We start from the raw sequence: 19,852 nt of genomic DNA on the forward strand, positions 1-19,852 counted from the left end.
ATATTTTGGTCCACCCTTTGCCCTTGATGTCAAAGGGGGAGAGTGACTTGGTGTGGTGGTTGCCATCAAGTCCAAAGGGGGAGATTGTTGGCATTATGGTTCAAGTGTTGTCCTTGATGGCAACTCACTCAGTGGATGGTACAGGTGCTCAGAAGTTGGTACAGGTGATGGCAACTTAATCAGAAGACAGATCTCAGTACAGCATGCCAAGGAAACTCATACACGCTGTTTCGTTAAGCCCAAGTCGCGTGTACACGCAAGTTCGATTCAGAAAAAGCGCGTGTATGTGGAAAGGTTCCTTTGGTTCATGGTGGTTAGACCTTGGAAGTTGTGCCTATGATTTCGGACCATTATGTCTCGACGGGCGTGTCGATCCCTAGTTTTAAAGTTGATGGTATTGTGTTACTATGGTTTTGGCTCTTGGTATTGAGAAAGGCCTAAGGCTATATAAGGAGAAGAAGATCATTAGGCAAAGATCATCTTTCGACAAGGCATGAATATCTAAGAGAGAAAGAGATCTGATATGCAGGTTCTGAGTTGGTTGATCTAAGCCAAGGAGAGATCACATCGGTTAATGGAAGACTAGATCTAAGGATAGATCGGGATCTAATGGTTTGAAATGCACTATCATGATATGGTTGATTATGCGTATTTCTAGATCTGCATATTGTCGCAATGTTACGTTCTGAGTCTAACTAATATCTGGTACAGCTGCAAGTTGAGAAAGTTTATTTTTAGATCTGTACGTAGGTTGGCTTCGGTAAAAGGGCGTGTATACGCGGTTTCTGCTCATTAAAGTAGCGTATATCTTTTGAAGCTTGATTTTGGTTTACAGTGGGGTCTGACTGTTATTACAGAGTTCTGTAGTCTGCTCTGTGTTCTGGTAACTGGTGATTGACAGGGTTCAGTGGTTCAGTGATTCAAAGTTGGGTTGTTTTATGCTTCAATGATCTGTTGTGAAAATTGAATGAATTGTGGTCTTCAGATTGTAATGTTGTGCTTCAGGAATATCCAAGTCTGAAAATGTATGAAAAGTGATACCTGGAAGAAGGAAGATTGTAGGTCAGCACCTACGTACTAGTATCTTGGCTAGTACAAAAGCAAAGGGGGTTGGAGCTCCCTTCCAATGAAGTTTGGAGAACGAGAGAAGGTTGAAGCCTTCTGCAGGTTGTAGCCTGCGTACTGGTATAAGGCTGCACCAGTACAAAAGATTGTAAACTGAAGTTTCATATTAAGAAAGATAGAGACAACTTGCAGCAGGTGGTTTTCACCCACATTGGGTTTCCACCTTATATCTTGGTGTTCATGTGTGTGGCTTTTTATCTGTTCTGTTATACTGCACATGTTTACTGTTAATATGATGAATAATGTCCTGATGCACTTAATTGAAGAATAAGCCATCTAAATTGTGAGTTTTCTGCTTATACGCTGTTTTACTTCGTCACAGTAGCGTGTACACGCTGGTTCACTTAACTGAAGTAGCGTATATGTTTTTGGGCATTTAAAAGTTTGATTAATCTGATAATACTGATTCACCCCCCCTCTCAGTATTATTTCCAACACCTTTGGTATCAAAGCATAACAGGTGGAACCAAAGATCCTGAGATGTTTTACCGAAGGAACATGTCCATACCACAATTCATAAGGAGTCTTGTTTCTTATAGCATTTGATGGACATCTATTCTTTATATATGCAGCACATAGAACAGCGTCAGCCCAAAACATTATCTTTACATTTTTGAAGAAAAGCATGGATCGTACGATATTCAAGATTGTTCTATTCATTCTTTCTGCTACACCATTCTGTTGGGGATTATAAGGTACAATTGTTTGATGTTTGATGCCATGTTGGCGAAGATAGTTGTCAAATTCATTTGATGTATATTCTTTTCCATTATCAGTGCGAATAGACCCAATATGAGATTGTGCATCATTTTCAATCCATTTATGAAAATTCTTGAATGTTTGAAAAGCATCAGATTTGTTCTTCAATAAATAAACCCAACACATTCTGGTGTAATCATCAATAAATGTCATGATATATTTATTTCCATTTGCAAAAGGAACAGGAATTGGACCACATAAATCTGAATGAATGAGTTCAAGCTTCCTATGTGCTCTTGAATGTGAATCATGAAAAGACTGTTTGCTATGCTTTCCTAGAATGCAAGCATCACATTGCTTATGTTTTCTAGGAATTGTAGGCAAACCAACAACACCATTTTTTTTCAATAAGCGGAGACTGTTATAGTTTAAATGTCCAAACCTAGCATGCCATAATAAACTTGATGGAAGTGTACCTTCTTCATGATGAGAAATATATGAGAAATGTTGTGCATGAGCAGAGGTTCCTTGCACTTTGAGAAGCCTTTCTTCTTCTATTCCCCTCATGACAAGTGAGTGGTCAGAAGCTTTTCTTATCTCAAGCTTGCCATCAAACATATGAATGGAATGATCTTGCTGGCGGATGTGGACCAAGGACAACAAGTTTCTCTTGAGCTGTGGGAGATATAGAACATGATCCAGAAGAAAGTCTGGAAGACCAGGCAGTTTAAGCCTGATTGTGCCAAGCCCTGATGGCTTGATTTTTGACTGATCTGCAAAGTATACTGCTCCATCAACATTGTCAGTGAAATCTTCAAAAAAATCTTTCCTATGAGTCATATGACAAGTTGCTCCTAAATCAAGCAACCAATCATTTTTCGAAGAAGCAAGTGAAGCATTAAACAAATCTTCATTTACTCCAATGTTACATTGTGCCTCAATATAGTGAGCGGATTCAGGTGCTTTACCTTTGTCTGTATCATCAGTTTTACTTTTTTGCTGGTTTCTTTTCTGCTCAATTTTATCCCATGGTAGCTTGCATGTAGAAGCATCATGTGATCCATTTCGTTTGCAGCGAATGCAATGCAGATCTGCCTTTTCTCCTTGAGAATGTCTGCCCCCCTGCCTCTGAAATATCTTCCTCTTCCTCTTCGTCCACCTCTTCCTCTTGTAGAGTCTTGAGCATGATGCTTTTCTTTATGAGCAAGACACACAGTCTCTTCAGAAGATTCAGGCACTGCCTTCTTTCCAAAGGCTTTCTCTCTTTCAACAAACTTTTTCACAAGAGAGTCAAAGGTTATATTTTTAAGATTTTCATTTGCTTGTAAAGACTCAAGATAATTGGAGTAGGTAGGATAGAGTGCCTTGAGAAAAGCAATAAGAAGGATATCCAGCTCAACCTTAGTGGATTTAATATCATGCATTATAGACTTTACTTCAGATGCAAGAGCAAGAGGATCATTATTTTTCAGTTCAAGAGTGAAGAGTTTAATCATGAGCTGAACAACTTCAAGTGCAGAATGTGAGTCATAGAGTTCTTTCAGCTTTTGTAAAGCTTCAAAGGTAGTTGAATAAGATGAAATATGACGACTTACTTCTTCATTTACAGATGCTGCGATCAATGCATAGGCTTTGCTGTTCTTGTTTTCCCAAATGACAAGCTCTTTATCTGATGTAGGCTGCACTGGGTCTTTGTCTTCTTCTCCGACACACACTCCTTTCCACAACTCATTGTAGATGAGGGTGTGTTTTACCATCCGGGACCATTCAGGATAGTTCTCCTTGCCAGTGAGAACTATTCCTACCATAGAGATGATTGAATGCATTCTGTAGAAAATTACTTCTGCTGACAAAAAAAATGTGCTTTTGAGGAAAAAAAACTTTTGCTGCTAAAAGAATGATTCTGATTCTGCTATGCCATTTATATGTTATTGACCATTGAAACGAATGCTGATAACATACTACCACTGTAACATATATCACCACATATATATCACTGCATAAACAATTTAAGTGCTTGTGTTAAACGCTGCCCAAACGTCCGCGGGACATGGTAATGGAACAATTAGATCGCAAACAATATGCTGTGCTATTACCGTCGCTCTGGTTGATTAAACTCAGATTGCCAACACAAGAAGCCACATGACTGGTCCACATGTAATTACTGAAGAGACTTGGGGAGTTCGCTACCAGTTTTACTCAAAACACCGAAATTCATGCGATAGCTGAATATGTTTTTACGAAAATATCAAAATCAACTTAAACGCCCACCGTGGGGCACGAACCCACGACCAAAAGGTTAAGAGCCTTGCGCTCTACCAACTGAGCTAGAGAGCACTACAGAGCATTGAACGACTTATTTGAAATCTCTAAAAAGAGGACGGATGTATTCACGTATCACGTTGGAGTTCAAATGATATAAGTGAGAGATCTTCTTGCCACGGACGGTTCCAACCGGAGACTAGAAATCCGCAACAATACTCAGCAGAAAATTTTTGTTTTCATGGCAACGGGTGGCGCAACAATTCTCAGCAGAATGGATTAAATTTTTGTTTTCATGGCAACGGGTGGCAGACATAAAACACCGCAACAATTCTCAGCAGAATGGATTAAATTTTTGTTTTCATGGCAACGGGTGGCAGACATAAAACACCGCAACAATTCTCAGCATTGTATACATTATGAATTCAATATAAGCAGCGTTGTATACATTGTATATCCAATAACTGAACCGACAACGTCCAAGGCATATACAAACAGCGTGTAAACAATGCATATACAAACCCGTTACCAGTTTTAATGCACTGCGCATTCAGAACGATGATACCACATTCTTTGTCAGGCAGCGTTCAACAGTCCAGCTGCGTCCTCCACAATGGAGATTTGCATCACCGGAATGGCACCAAAATCTGGATTCACGTCTCAAAAACCTTCCCAACTGGTAAAAGGATGAAAACCCTGGATCAGGCAGCGTTCAACAATCTTGTCGATGGTGTTTTCGCTGCGCATGGAGTCTCTCAGAACGGTGAGAGCGTTAGGTGAGAGAATGTTAGGTGAGAGAGCGTTAGGGCAACACAGGCATGGCAGAGACGCAGGACAGAGGCAGCGCTCAGGAGTGGTGCTCAGGACAGAGTAATGATATTTAAGGACAGAGGCAGTGGCAGGGAGTTACGACTATTTTAGAATTTGGCTCTGATACCATGTCAGGCCAGGAGTAACTCCAGACTTGACAGAAAAACTGATTCATACATTTCATTAGGTAGCTATTATTTATATACATGAATGTGACTGATCAGTTCATCTTCTTGATGACTGTTCACATTCCGGGTTCACCCAACCGCTGAGGATTAGGTGTCAACAAGATAAAAACAACATTTATAGGTAGGTTGGATCATCTCGTCACAAGGCATGCTAGTTGGGATTACTTGAAAAAAAATCTCATAAAACAATGAAATTAAAACGCTAGAATTCCAAGGATTATCGTTGAAATGGCTATCCTAGTTGGAATTGTTAACTATGAGGAGATAGATGCCGCAAAATCATGACAACGAGCTGAATAAAGCAACACGGGCTATTTTATGTAAATGTCAATGAGGAAAATGGTGTTCATACACATAGACTGTAATCCCAACGTAGAAACCTCAACTATGATTTTGGATAGATAGACATCAAAACAATGCCAAGGGGAAGCGACCAATGGACCTGAATAAACAAATGTTGTGGCGTGTACGACAAGATATTACATTGAATTCCTTGATAATATTTCACATTATGTGTTGGATTGAGATGCGTTACAATGATATTTCAGACGTTTGCAGGTGAAGCAAATTCAGATGAAAGAGGTGCGTTGGATTGGGATGCGTTACAATGATATTTCAGACATTTGCAGGTAAAACAGATTCAGATGAAAGAGTTGCGTTACAAACGTTGTATTTGTCTGCATAGGTAATGATAAATGAAACAGATAGATGAATAATGCAGTGGTGGAAGTATTGATTCAAGACAATATTTATTACATTGCAGCATGTGTTACGGATTTTAGGGTGTTATGCCCTAATTTAGCCCATGTCAAAGTTTATGACAGTCCATACAGTTTATTTTATCGCGCTTTGACATCAATAGAGTGATTCATATTTGCAGGCTGATATTTGCAGTCAGTTGAAAACTACAGATCTTACAATTTTAATGCGACTTTCATAAATTTGAGGACATAAGAGTGGAGCCATTACCTAGATTGGAATAAGAAACACATGCCTATATAACAACAAAACAATGATATTATAATGGTGACAATTTTTTTTATGTGGCATTGGTATCACAGTGGTGGCAGCGTTATATATTGGGCGTTGATTTTACAATGGACCATAAATTTATTATTTGGCATTCAATATTATATCATACATCATGGAGAGTTGTTATGGTATTAGAAATAACCCTTCTTCCCTCGTCTCCATTTATTCATGTTTTTCGTATCAACAAAATTCTATTCTCCGACCACGTCTATTTCTGGTCTACTATCAGCTGGTAATTTCTATCATAGCGACTATGAGCCCCTCCTCGGTGGGTACGAAACCTATAGAAGAGCGGAAATCCACTACCCGTGATATGGGATCCTATGTGCTTGTGAAATTTGATATTGTAAGCGACCTCTCCCACATAGAGGTATTGGATCATTTCTTGGAAATATGTGGTGGAAAAAATCACTAATCTGCCTAGTCTGACCTCTTCCTTACATTGGGTCTGTTCCATTTCAAAAGAAATAAAGAAACAAGATCAGTGCAGGTGAGACGTTATATTTGCAGCGATTTAGAAAGAAAAGAAATGGAAGGAGAAAATCAAGGCAGAGAATGACATAGGGCGAATGGAAAAAAAATATGTGTAATGCTACAGTTTAATGCCATTAGAATGGAATATATTAGGAATATGCCCCAATATTGCTACAAATCCTAACCCCACGAGACCAGCAAAGGAAAAATATTATAGAGTTGTTCTGTTAGGCATGCATGCACCTAAGACCTTGATGGTATGCTTACTGCCCTTTCGAAGTAGAGAGAATTTATTGTGCGGCGAGGCCAAGATTGATTATTGGCAGAGAAGGAACAAATACGTGTGCTTACCCCTTACTATGAGCAGATGGTGGGGTAGGGAAGGGGCGATTCCTATTTGTTACCCTATAGGAATTTTAATGCGGTCTGACATGGCCCCATTAAGGCGATACAACACGCCGTTAAGTGATTTTTCTCTCTCATCACTTAGCGACGTGTTGTATCGCCTTAATGCGGCCCCATGTCAGGCCGCATTAAAATTCCTATAGGGTAAGAAATAAGAATTTCCTAGGGAAGGTATCCAACATTGAATGAGCATACCTTATGACTAAATTGATTCGGTATCCAACATTGAATGAGCTTACCTTATGAATAAATTGATTGGTTGGATTTCTTATTGAAACAACCACTATTGAAAGAATACTTGCCTCGGGTTCTTACCTGATAATGAAAAACACTTAGTCGCATGGGTATTATTAATATGAACACGATTAGAACTAAAGGATATAGAGAGAGAGGAAGACACTACAGCCTTGACTAAACAACAGTGGCAATACATTGGCACCTATCGTATAGTCCTTTTGAAGCATGCATCCTTGGAGCAGGGTTATTCTCGTGTTTCTGGAGCAGCATTATTATTTCAGAGGATCTCATGGTGCCAGTGAAAATGTTATATTACAATGGTGTATATGTCGTTGGTATTATTGACATGCAATGCATTGAGGACGTTTCCATCATGGCATCACATGGCATTATATGGTGTTATGTCCCAAGTTATATATTCATTGTTCCAAGTTCTATATCGTATTCAGGTATTATATTGCGTTCAATGTGAGTTGGCAAGTAGAATCTTTGATTATGTGGAGCATGTTACAACAATATCAATGACAACCTGATTTTCTATGATGCCTTCCAGAGCCTAAACTACTTACATCAGAATTTGAGACTTATGAGAAACACTTGTTGAGGGTTCGACAGACGTTAGTGATAGGTAGGATGGACGGGTGCTCGATGAAATGAAGGGAGGAACGGTAAACTCTTGGCCCCAACTCTTGGCTCTATACATGTAGAATTTGTTGTTATTGTGTTGAGGTGGATTCCAAAAGACATCACTGCGCATAATGAATATTTAGAAGGATATCAATGTTGTTATTTCATGGACTGAAAGATCATTTATCAGAAATTTTGTCGCCTTTACATAGGCTAGTTTATCAACATTTTGTAGTGTCTCAAGGTCCTATGAAGATCAATGAGATAAATAAAAGAAAAGAACATGTTGCTAGAATTACAGTAGCTCATAATATATGTATCACTAGTGGACGGAGGTGCAGTACAAAGGATCCATTTCACTCACGCCTTTCAACAAGCATTGGGGTGTTCTAGTTTTGGTCCTGTACTAGACTATTGTTATATGTTTACATATATGTATAAAGTGCATGATGAATTATTTGTTGTAGTGTCTTAAGCGGGTCATGACCATCAAACAACAACTAATGTTATCATTGCTCAACTCAAGGGAATCCGAGGCAAAAGGGTTGATTTATTCCTTGTTGTTTTTGCAACAAAAGTTTGAATGTAAAGCAACCTTTACACATTCAGTTAAATTATGAGGGATTCATTTAATGAGAAAGTCAATGATGTAGTTGCATTGGAATCCCAAATAAATTTTGCAGATATGCTTTTAGGGTTTTTTTACCCAACGATGGTGAAAAAGATTAATTAAAGGTCTATATATATATATATATTTGGAAAAGATTAATTAAAGGTCTATATATATATATATATTTGGAAAAGATTATTAAAGGTCTATATTTATTTATTTATTTATCAGAGTCATGGACTTCAAAACTCATTGTGAAATCATGGGTTACCCATTCCATTTGTTGCAATCGCATTTCAGAAACTAGTCATGGGTGTTTCACTCTTTTTCCTTGTATTTTTCTCCAAGATCCCAATCGTAGCAGTGCAGTCATTAGACAATTTTGATGAAATTGAGAAGGATACCAAAGACTATTGGAGCTCCAATTCCAATGAAAGCGACCTTTATTTTTTTGGTTGATGAATGGGTTGGCATTGCTAGTGAAATTATCTTATTGAAGCCATTAATCATTTTGGTGAAGATTGAGAAGAATATGGAGGATGCCATGGATCCTAGCAGTGTCGGTTTCCAGAAGCACTTCCTCAACTGCAACTATAATTTCTACTTGGACTTGTGTATGAAGTGGTCACACCAATACTTATGCCTTTCATAGTCATATTTTTTTATCAGGAGTGTGAGGGTGTAGCAACATTTTGGCCTCATGTTTCATAGTTGATGCATTAGTTGTTGCATAAGTAATATCACAACAACTACTACTTCTTTCACATTGGATGTATGATCAAGATATTGAATGATTCTAACATTCATATCAAGTAATGTTTTGGTAAAAAATAATGTTGAAATTAGAGTTTTAGAGGATTGTGAAAAACACTTGAAAGATTTTTTTCAGAACAAAATATTGAATTCAATTATTGGATATCTGTATATTCTTTTATCATAACCCCTTGACATCGATGTCAAAGGGGGAGGTAATCAAAGGAAGGAAGACACTTCTCAGAATGAAAGGGGGAGGATAAATGTGTTTCCATCAATGCCAAAGGGGGAGATTGCTGGAATTATTGTCATTAATGGCAAAGGAGCAATAAGAACAACAAGGTATGTAAGAGCAAAAACAAAGCAAAGAAGGAAAAAGTACAGTGAAGAGGCAACAAATAAGCAAAGATATGATGGAAAAGGAGCAACGAAGAGGTAGAAAGGAAAGGAGTAAAAAACAACAATAGAAGACAAAGGAGAAGGAAGCAACAAAAAATGAGATGCAAAGGAGCAACAACAAGGAACAATGAAGGAGAAACAACAAGGAAATGTATACACTAATGTACAAGATCAGCAACGCAACGGAGCAGAAGAAGGAGGGGAAGTTGTGATAAATTGAAATGTTTTGATAATGTTGCAGAGATTTCTATATTGAAGAGTTTGATGTGATGTGAAATTGTTGATTGAGCTGAATTGTTGTGATGCAAAGGAAAGACTCCAAGGTAAAGACAAAGATGTTGTAAATATTGTTGTGATACATTAATGATAAATATTGTTATTTTATGTTGGCATTAGGTTGATGCATTTAATCATTACATGTCGCTGAAATTATTATTGGATGGATTATTTATTTTTGTGAAGAGTTTGGAAACGAATGAGTGGAAGGAAAAGGGTCAAGCTTATTCACTTCATATTCCTATGTGGGATACAAACAACCATCAAACTATCTTTATAAAATATGTGATTTCAGAAGGCATTGAAGAGTTAGAGAGTGGGAGAATGTGTGAGAGCTGATTGAGCTGTTATGCATTAGTTATCCGACACATATGAAGCTTATGTGAAGCAGATTTTAAGGAAAGAAGATGCAAAAATGAAGATGGAGATATGCAGAATTTATGACCAGGTAATCCAACACATTGATATTTCTTGTTTACATCAGGAGATGGTAGTCTCCTTTCAAGTAGTGGCTTGATAAACATCAGGTTGGGGCCTATTGAGGTAAGAGCCTTTGAAAACATATGGGAGTTAGAGCTTCCTTGCAGTTGCAACTTGTAAAAAATTGAGGCAGCAACTTCTTGTAGTTTGGAGTCTATGGAAAATTAGATGTAATAAGGAGTAGGAGCTTGCCTTTTCATCACAACAATAATAAAATCATGGTTTTCTCCCTTTATGGGTTTCCACATATATCTGGTGTCAATATGTGTTGTTATTATGTGGTGATGTGATGTTTTGATTATCTTATTACTTTTTGTTGGAAATAAACTAATAGGGGGGGGTGAATCAATATTTACAATTCAATAAATTTTCATTTCACAATCAGATTTATATACGCTACTTCAGTGAAGTGAACTTGCGTGTGCACGCAACTGAGATTAAAGAAACCATCGTATACCCAGAGAACTTATGATTTAGTTAACTCATCATGTGTTGATATTTAATTAGTGCATCAGTACTTTATTATACAATAACTATATGCAGTAATAACATAATAAACCATCACACATAAGCAACACACATGAACACCAAGATTTAATGTGGAAACCCAATGTGGAAGAAAAACCACCTGCTGCTGTCGTCACTGTCTTCTTTTTAATATAAATAAAATTTGTTTACAATCTTTCACTGGTGCAGACTCATACCAATACACAGGGAACCCACCTGCAGAAGGCTACAACCTTCTCTCGTTCTCCAGCTTCTACTGGAAGGAAGCCACAACCCCTTGGCTCTTGTACTAGTCGATATGCTTACTAGTACATAGGCACCGACCTACAGAAAGCTACGACCTTCTCTCTTCCTCCAAGGACCACATTTCATAAATTTTCAGACTAGATGCTCCTGATACACAACAACACAATATGAAGGCCTCGTTTCATCAAATTTTCATATTGGACCCATCAGAAACTTTGAAGCTCAAACTCTATAATAATAACTACATCAACCAATAATCAGTCAATCTGAACAGTCAGATCACTGTCACCAGAACACTGTGCTGAACCCAGAAAAATTGCATCATCATTCAGAACCAGCTGCAACCTTAACAATCATACATCAGAATGCATACGCTACTTTAATGAACCCAAATTGCGTGTATACACTACTTCCTTTAACCAAACCTGTGTATACCTCCAAAACTACTGAATCATAAAAACTTCTAAATCAAATATGTACCAACTAGTAATATTCTGAACATCTACTATCAAATTACAGAGATCTAGACAGTCAGCAGCAAAGATCACCCTTCTCACTTAATCAATCAATCAATCAGACTTAATCTCCTTATGCATTCAATTCTACTTTCAGATCTAAGAAGACATCATTGACAGAGAACAGTAAACCAGCAAGACTGATAAGATATATCAGTCATTTATGAATAACGGGGTTTTCTTTTGCATATGCTACTTGGATTCTTCGAACCAGCGTGTATATGCGCCTTTACTAAGGCGAACCGTCGTATAGATCTGTAAATACAAACTTACAACTTCATTGTTATTACAGACTTCAAACATACCCAAATCATGACATTTAAAGAATAAAACATGTGTAAGCAGTGAGATCTAGCCCAACCAATATCAGATTATTCAATGATAAGTCATTTCAGGTCTCATGATTTTGATCCAACATTGAATTCAAGGTGCACAAAATATTTCAGATTATATCATAATCATAGCCCCTGCAACATAAAATATACTTCAGATAGAAGTATTATAGAGAAACCCTTTCACTTGCACACTTGGCCCTTTGATCTTCTCCCTCTTATATATTTTTTGGCCTTTCTCAATACCTCAGACCAAAACAACACTTAGAACCTGTGGTATTCTTGGACAGGATCAAATAGTTGTTACTCTGCTCAATATTGTGGGATAATACCATGGTATTGACCCTTGGTATTATTTGATTTTCTAACCCATACACGCTTTTCCTCTTGTGAAAGTGTGTGCATACGTATACACTCTTTTTGTTTTGTTAACCTGCATGTATATGCTGCTTTGACAAGGTGAACCTGCGTATATAGCTTAAACTACCTGACAACATCCTTTTCCCTCAACTTCTTGATTCTGATCAGTAGACTTTTGTTCCAACTTCCTGTTCTTTTGTACAAGCACTTGTTCTCGTAGAAAATGGTACTTAGTGGGTATGTGATTGGTCTTGTAGTGCATGAATGGCTTTTTCAAAACACTGATGGCACCTGTATTATCACATAGAATGGAGATGGGTGGAGAACATGTGATTTGAATGTATTGCAATGTTTGCATCATCCAGAGTAGTTATGTGCGGTAAGATGCAACAACCACATATTCTGCTTTAGGTGTAGATAAGGCAATTGAACTTTGTTTCTTGCTGAACCAAGATACTAACCGTGATCCCATATAGAATGCACCTCCACTAGTGCTTTTTTGACCATCAACATTTCCTACCCAATATGCATATGTATATGCAGTAAGAGTAAGATCTATATATTTAGGATACCATAGACCAAAGCCTTGAGTTCTTCGAAGATATTTGAATATTCTTTTTACAGCTTGAAGATGTGATTCCTTTTGATTTGCTTGGAATCTTCCAACAATTCCTACTACATGCATGGTATTAGGTATGGTACCTATTAGATAAAGCAGACTTCCAATCATAGATATGTATGCTGGTTGATTCACTGTAGGTGATTCATCGTTAGAACTGAGATTGCATCCTATTACCATTGGAGTACATACTGGTTTAGAATCTTCCATTCTGTACTTCTTCAGAATCTGCTTGAGATATTTAGTTTGTGAAAGAAAAATACCATCTTTTGTTTGCTGTACTTGTAGACTAAGAAAATAAGTAAGTTCACCAAGTAAGGACATTTCAAATTCTTGCTGCATAACCGAAGCAAAGTTTTGACTCATAGATTCTTCATTGCTACCAAAGATGATATCATCAACATAGACAACAATAATTAGCAGTTTATCATTCTCAATCTTTGTGTATAAGTTGTTGTCTGCAGATCCTTTTGTGAAACCTTGTTGTTGTAGATATTTGTCAAGACGATAATACCAGGCCCTTGGAGCTTGTTTCAGACCATATAGAGCCTTTTTGAGCTTGCATACAAGTTTTGCATCATTTCCTAGAATGAATCCTTCTGGTTGTTCAATATAAACTTCTTCTAAATCTCCATTAAGAAAAGTTGATTTTACATCCATTTGATATACTTTGAATTTTCGAAAACTTGAAAGAGCAAGAAACATTCTTATGGCTTCAAGTCTGGCAACAGGTGCAAAGGTTTCTTCAAATTCTATACCTTCTTGTTGAGAATATCCTTTACAAAAAAGTCTTGCTTTGTTTCTAATAACCTCTCCATTTTCATTCAACTTATTCTTAAATATCCATTTTGTTCCTATAACATTTTTATCATGATGTCTAGGAACTAATTCCCAAGTATCATTCTTTTCAATTTGGTCAAGTTCTTCAAACATGGCCTTAACCCAACATTCATCTTCGCTAGCTTCATTAACATTATGTGGTTCTATGGAGGATAGTAATGCTAGATAACTGGAAGTTCTTGTAAGGTTCTCCTTGTTTGTACTCCAGACCCTTTTTCTCCTAGAATTTGAGATTCTGGATGATTTTTTTTTTAAACGGTTATATTAATTATTTAAAATCGGTTGGGTCGAAACCAAAACAACCATCAATACAATATTCAGGATTCCTTTTAGTTGCAACGCTCCTTTTTCTTACATAGGTGTAGATTTACTCTAGATTACGGGTTGGGTTCCATGTAGGTTCTTCATCATTCTTGCTTAAGGTTCCTTGTGGCAGGAGGCATGCCAGGTGTTAGAGCCTAGATTGACCTCAGGCTGAAGGAAGGCAATCCTAGGATAACCACAAACCAAGCTTAACCTGGTAGCTAGCCCTACCAGGTCGGGAGAGGGCTCTCTCCTTGTGAATCTCAGTCAAGATGACTGGATCATATATGGATTTTCTAGCACCCCTCTTATATGTCACAAACACTGGCACTCCAATAGTTTCAGTCCCTTTGACTTTTTCATGGCTTGAATGTCCACCTTCTTCATGATGTACCGATGAAAAGATTTGTGGGCCTTTGAACATCTCATCAGAAATGAAAGTCTCCCATGGCATGTTAAGGAGGCTCAGGTGGTGAAGGACAATGATTTTGATCAAAGAGTAATGGTAAATGCTATTCAACTGCTCGGAGTATGGATTTCTCTGTACAATATGTGCCATCTTCTCAATGTTTCTAAACATGAAGTAAGGGAGATTCATCATCTTTACTTTAGTGAAATGCATGAGAAGTCTAATGTGATAGGCATACAATCGGGAGAACCTAGCTTCACAAGTGAAGTATTTGATAATGATTTTCATCAATGGGGCATACCTGTCTTCCAAAATCTTGAAGGGGAATACTCTCTTCATTTTGTCTTTGTATCTAGCCTTGATGTAAGGCTCATAGTACTCCTCATCAATATCCTGACCTTTGTACCAATTTTCACCCACATCTAGAATTTCTGTAGCCTCCGAGATGACAGCTGGTGATATGGTGAAGGTTATTTCAGCAAGGGTTACTTCATTATTGTGCAAATGAGTCACAAATAGCCTAGCCAACTCATGATGAAATCTAAGTCTTTCTATCATTTCACAAAAATCAAAGCATGCCTGGTGTTTAAAGCAAGAAATGACAAGTGGACAGGCTTGTAACTCCCTCAAACTATTAGGCTCTCATCTTGTAATTCTTCCTCCTTTATGAGGTTTCCTCTGCTGCTTATGTCTCTCCATGGAACTATCACTGAGTGTCTCTTCCTCATAGTCATATTCACTATCTCTTTCCATTGTTTTTATGTGACTGTGAACACTTATGGTTTTATATGGACAATGATGGGATAGGGTGGAGGAATGAAATGAACAAAGTGAAGATGAAGGAATATGTGAGAGTATGATGTGTGAACAGGTTTAGGGATGAGTAGGGTTTTAGGGAGAGTGGGTAGGGTCTGTAGGGTTAGGAATTTAGGGAAAATGTATGAGGGGAATGGGATTTACGAAATATGGTATGTGGGAATGGGGTTTAGTGAATAATGGAAAGTAGATAGGGTAAATAAAACACTAGTGAAATGAGGAAAACTAGGGTTTCACCCTAGAAGCTATGGTTTTAGATTTAAGAATGTGAAACACCAAACTTGGCAAACAAAACCATAAAACATAACATATGATAAATGTACTTACTTGTAAGAGAGAGAATTGAAGGTTTTGAGGTGAATTGGCAGTTTTGAAATGATTTGGGCGATTTGGGGCTTGGCTGGGCAGAAACGCAGTGCCTCACACAGGTGCGCAGTGCCACTTTGAAAGTGCAGCGCCCGTGTAAAATTGCACAGGGAAATGTTGCCAAGTGCGCAACGCCAACTCAAGAACGCAGCGCCCTCCTCAAAAGCGCAGTGCCGGTCAATTTTTTCCAAAAAACGCAACGACTCACTTGTATTTTCCCAATAATGCTTGAAATCGATCCTTAGCTCTCCTTTTGGGACTTTCAACTTCAACACTATCATAATGAAATGATAAATAGAAGGATGGCTTTAAATAGCTTTCACTTTTTGAATTTTTGTTGGTGAAAACCCACTTTTATAACGTCTATCTGTTTTTTCCAATACTCTGTTTTTTGATGCTTGGTTTCTTTGCTTTGATAGGTGGACTAATGCTCAAATTATTTTGACTTTTTTTATAGTGGCAGTACTTTGGGAACATCACCAGATGTCCAGGAGTAGCATGGAACCATTATTACATATGATAACATTAAAATTACATCAAATTTAAAGATAAAATACAAATGCTCTGAGAACTTCATTAAGCTTACAAATTAACAAATTATGACTTTCTGATCATTATTGACCTCCTCATGTCTTTGCTGACCATTATTAGCAATAATCACTGAATTTTGACCATGGTGGAAACCCTAAGATCTAATGAGACTGAAACCCTATATAATTGATGAAATGAACTGAAAATAAGCATGAATCATGACTGAAAGGTATGAAAGGAGGTAAGAAAGTACATATCATGATGGAAAAACTGAAATAAACCCTACCATTAGTAGATCCATGACCTAAAGGAATACAACCACTTAAGAATGGGACTCCTACTATGAAATGCAAAATAGCAGATTTTGATCACTGATGGCAGTGTGAAGACACTGACACTAACATTGGCTCCAATGGGGATGATAGCTCCTTGGAGGTGCCAAGAACACCGTAGACCCAGTAGCCTTATCCATTGGGCAATGGGGTCAAAACACTCAATTTGAACTACATGACTGAAAATTGGCGACTTGACGACACAAACTGACTTTTACTCAACTAAAAACTAACTCGATACTAAAATGAAACTGACAAACTGGAAAAGATACTCAAAATGGAGCTTACTCAATAAAGCCTACTCTAACTGTTTCATTCATCACCTGATCAAGTGAAATGAAACAAACAATGCAACCAAGTAAGCATTCTGGATGTTGTTTGAATTCTCCTTAAGTTCTTTTTTACGAGCAAGAAGAGAGAACCACTGAAATGCAACTCTTATGAAAACTTGTAAATAGATCCGTTGAATAATATGGATTCTCTATCCGACTCCAAAAATACTGCATAAGGATCTTGAAATTCATGTGCACTGGGGCTTAACTCATCCAATGGATTACTTTTCTTCTCCTCGTACCATGAATGCAAACTTTCATCTGAGCTTTGTGACGAGACTCCTGCTGATAATGACAAAGAAACCGACTGCCAGATCAAGTTTGTATCAATACTTTTTTCAAGCTCAAAGTTAGCTAATGGAGAAGGACTTTGACTGTAGACATCATCCAACACACCAGCTATTGGATCGTGAAAAATTTGAAAAGACTGTTGCAACCCATTGTCCATTGGTTCTAATGAGATTGCATGATTTTCTACAGGCTTCTCATTTGAAGATATACTATGCGAAATTCCCTTCAAAAATTGAAATGATTCAAAACAGAATGGTACGGAATCATCTTGCATCATTTGATCATATGTTCCAGCTTCCAAGTCTTCATCTGCAACCTGACATTCAATGGCATTCAGAGGCTGCAAATCTGGATATGAGAAGTCTTGAACAAGGATTTCATTTCCCTCAAGATGGTCCAGATCCAAACTTATTGACGGTTGATTTTTGATTGCACGAAAGTTGTCTCTGATGAACTAAAACGAAGTAAAACAAAAAGGCAAAGATCCTTCACTTACTTCAACATTTGCTGCACTTTCCTCCTCACTTCCATAGCTGATATGCAATGGCTGATCACTGTATTCGAGCTGCTGAAAGTGAACTTCCTCCTTCCACAAACCAGCTCCTGATTTGTCTGCAAGACTAGCTTCTATTTGGAGAACATAAATCATCATGCTGATCAAATTGAGGCAAATCATCAGTATAAAACACATCATCAAGAATACATGTCATATCAACAGATCTCTCTTCTCCAAGATGATCTATAAAACAATCACTATCAGATCTATGACAACTGGGATAAGGAAGAAAATGTTTTGGATCAACCACTTGTTTTTCTTTAATCAGTGAGCCATGGTCTTGAACATCATACTCATTCCTTGTGGTGATCTTTTGCATCATCTCTTCCACTGCACTTACCAAAATATCGAGCTTTACCTCTAAAGATATCGATTCCTCTGGATCTATGTTCTTCATCTTTTCTTCCTTCAACTTTGCTCTTCTAATCAACAAATTAGCCTCTACATCTACTGCACTATTTTGCATCTCTTCAAGTGTTGCAAGGTTTCTTTCCATCAGCTGAAACTCCATTTGCGGATCAAAGGCTTCTGGGTAGTGTAAGAGAGCGGATCCAGGAGGAGGCCTTATATTAACAGGCATCGAAAAATAGACTTGGTTAAACTTGGCAGAAAACTGTTGTACTGTCTCCCTTGGCTATCTTTTTAGCTGGTTATACTCTTCTAAAATCAAGAAATGGTTTTGTCTGACCACCCACTTTTCGAGGAAAACTTTGACGAACTGCTGGAAATCTGAGATGCTAGCATTAGGTAGGGTTTTGAACCAACTCTTGACTTTTCCTTGTAAAGAAAGAGCAAAAAGCCTAATATTGACATCCTCTTCATCAACTTCAAAAAGGTCAAGAAAATACTCAAAATTCAGTACATGTCTCTCAGCAGTGATGTTGTCATATTCACCATCAAATCTTGGTAGATATAGGTAATGATTTTTAGGGAAAGCATGGGATATAGGAGGTAAAATTAGAGGTATTCACAATCTTCAAAGGGAAAGAATCAAATGTAGGTCTAGGATCTTTTCTCGAATACAGTATACTTTATAAAGCCTTCTTGACATTCTCGGGAAAAGAGAAGAAATGATTTATAACAAAGAACATAATGTCTAGGATGAAATTCCAACTTGAATACCTGATCTTTCCATATTGTCCTTTCATGTTTCTGTTGGTTAGGTTCATCCTCCAGTGGAGTCCTTGGATCTGATCTCGAAACTGATTTAGAGTCGCTAGGTGAATGATTTAAGCCTTCCGGTGTCTAATCGTTGTCCACCATCAACAATCAGATCTAAATTTGATACATTTTACTGAGGAACATAAAACTATAGTCCCCAGTATGGTCGCCACTATGTTAGAGCCTAGACTGACCTCAGGCTGAAGGAAGGCAATCCTAGGATAACCACAAACCAAGCTTGACCTGGTAGCTAGCCTACCAGGTCGGGAGAGGGCTCTCTCCTTGTGAATCTCAATCAAGATCACTGGATCAGATATGGATTTTAGGCTAGGTATAGTAGATCTAGGGTTTTTGATTGATTTTGTTGGGTTTTTTGCTAGATCAAATGGAGCCAGGCAGTTTTGGGTCCGGGAAATTAAGTTAGGATGTAGGGTGTTCTATGGGGTGAGGTAGGTAGGTGCTTTGGCACTTGAAATTGAGTGAGATGATAGGTCTAATATTGGTGAGGAGCTGAGGAGGGCATGAAAAGATCATGTATCATTCTCAAACAGTAGAAAACATAGAAAACTGAATGGCTTCCCAAGGCAAAGCACTATAAATAATGAATTCTACCTATATATCTTGATATCATTCAGCTACAAGCAATGAATTAGATTGTGGCATACATAAAACATGTAAAAAACTGATAACAGAAGAAGAAACTATGAAAAAACACCATACCACAAGTATCACATAAAAATAGCTGCAAATCCTGGTTTATTTCCTTGCCAAACTACTGATAATGGTGTACAATGTAGCTCAGAGCATCCAAGAGAGTCCAACCTTTGCTAATGACAGAAATAATACATAATATAGACATCAAACCACCTATGCTAGCCATCAGGGGTCGAAACCGAGAGAAAAGAAGCTGTTACAACCATTTCCAAACAGGGACCAGGAATATAGGCAGTCGAACAACT

At 37.7% G+C, this 19,852-nt stretch overlaps 1 non-coding gene across 1 annotated transcript; it reads right to left on the bottom strand.

Annotated features, from left to right (window-relative positions):
* Nucleotides 1-4,088: 4,088 nt before the first annotated feature.
* Nucleotides 4,089-4,160, bottom strand: TRNAK-CUU (transfer RNA lysine (anticodon CUU)). Its single transcript has one exon. It is a non-coding gene; the product is annotated as a tRNA-Lys (tRNA).
* Nucleotides 4,161-19,852: the final 15,692 nt, after the last annotated feature.

The sequence above is a fragment of the Pinus tabuliformis genome, chromosome 9, assembly GCF_031772625.1.
Source record: "Pinus tabuliformis cultivar Carrire ecotype Pingquan chromosome 9, CPIR1, whole genome shotgun sequence".
Lineage (NCBI taxonomy): Eukaryota > Viridiplantae > Streptophyta > Pinopsida > Pinales > Pinaceae > Pinus > Pinus tabuliformis.